The sequence below is a fragment of the Petromyzon marinus genome (assembly GCF_048934315.1).
Source record: "Petromyzon marinus isolate PM22_M1 ecotype Great Lakes invasive population chromosome 75 unlocalized genomic scaffold, UKy_Petmar_22M1.pri1.0 chr75_unloc.1, whole genome shotgun sequence".
Taxonomy (NCBI): Eukaryota; Metazoa; Chordata; class Hyperoartia; order Petromyzontiformes; family Petromyzontidae; genus Petromyzon; species Petromyzon marinus.
This window is the reverse complement of record NW_027422613.1, coordinates 647,863-649,380: the sequence shown is the minus strand read 5'-3', so window position 1 is coordinate 649,380 and position 1,518 is coordinate 647,863.

Sequence of the window (1,518 nt, the reverse complement as noted above, 5' to 3'; positions counted from 1 at the left end):
AAGTGTGTGAGTGTGTGAGTGATATAAGTGTGTGAGTGTGAGTGATATAAGTGTGTGAGTGTGTGAGTGATATAAGTGTGTGAGTGATGTGAGTGATATAAGTGTGTGAGTGTGTGAGTGATATAAGTGTGTGAGTGTGTGAGTGATATAAGTGTGTGAGTGTGTGAGTGATATAAGTGTGTGAGTGTGTGAGTGATATAAGTGTGTGAGTGTGTGAGTGATATAAGTGTGTGAGTGTGTGAGTGATATAAGTGTGTGAGTGTGTGAGTGATATAAGTGTGTGAGTGTGTGAGTGATATAAGTGTGTGAGTGTGTGAGTGATATAAGTGTGTGAGTGTGTGAGTGATATAAGTGTGTGAGTGTGTGAGTGATATAAGTGTGTGAGTGTGTGAGTGATATAAGTGTGTGAGTGTGTGAGTGATATAAGTGTGTGAGTGATATAAGTGTGTGAGTGTGTGAGTGATATAAGTGTGTGAGTGTGTGAGTGATATAAGTGTGTGAGTGTGTGAGTGATATAAGTGTGTGAGTGTGTGAGTGATATAAGTGTGTGAGTGTGTGAGTGATATAAGTGTGTGAGTGATATAAGTGTGTGAGTGATATAAGTGTGTGAGTGTGTGAGTGATATAAGTGTGTGAGTGTGTGAGTGATATAAGTGTGTGAGTGTGTGAGTGATATAAGTGTGTGAGTGTGTGAGTGATATAAGTGTGTGAGTGTGTGAGTGATATAAGTGTGTGAGTGTGTGAGTGATATAAGTGTGTGAGTGTGTGAGTGATATAAGTGTGTGAGTGTGTGAGTGATATAAGTGTGGAGTGATATAAGTGTGTGAGTGTGTGAGTGATATAAGTGTGTGAGTGATGTGAGTGATATAAGTGTGTGAGTGTGTGAGTGATATAAGTGTGTGAGTGTGTGAGTGATATAAGTGTGTGAGTGTGTGAGTGATATAAGTGTGTGAGTGTGTGAGTGATATAAGTGTGTGAGTGTGTGAGTGATATAAGTGTGTGAGTGATATAAGTGTGTGAGTGTGTGAGTGATATAAGTGTGTGAGTGATGTGAGTGATATAAGTGTGTGAGTGTGTGAGTGATATAAGTGTGTGAGTGTGTGAGTGATATAAGTGTGTGAGTGTGTGAGTGATATAAGTGTGTGAGTGATATAAGTGTGTGAGTGTGTGAGTGATATAAGTGTGTGAGTGATGTGAGTGATGTGAGTGAGTGAGTGAGTGTGTGAGTGAGTGTGTGTGAGTGAGTGTGTGAGTGAGTGTGTGAGTGTGTGAGTGTGTGAGTGATATGAGTGTGAGTGTGTGAGTGATATAAGTGTGTGAGTGATATAAGTGTGTGAGTGTGGGTGGTATGAGTGTGTGAGTGATTGTGAGTGTGTGAGTGAGTGTATGAGTGAGTGATATGAGTATGTGAGTGATATGAGTGATATGAGTGTGTGAGTGATATGAGTGATATGAGTGTGTGAGTGATATGAGTGATATGAGTGTGTGAGTGATATGAGTGATATGAGTGTGTGAGTGA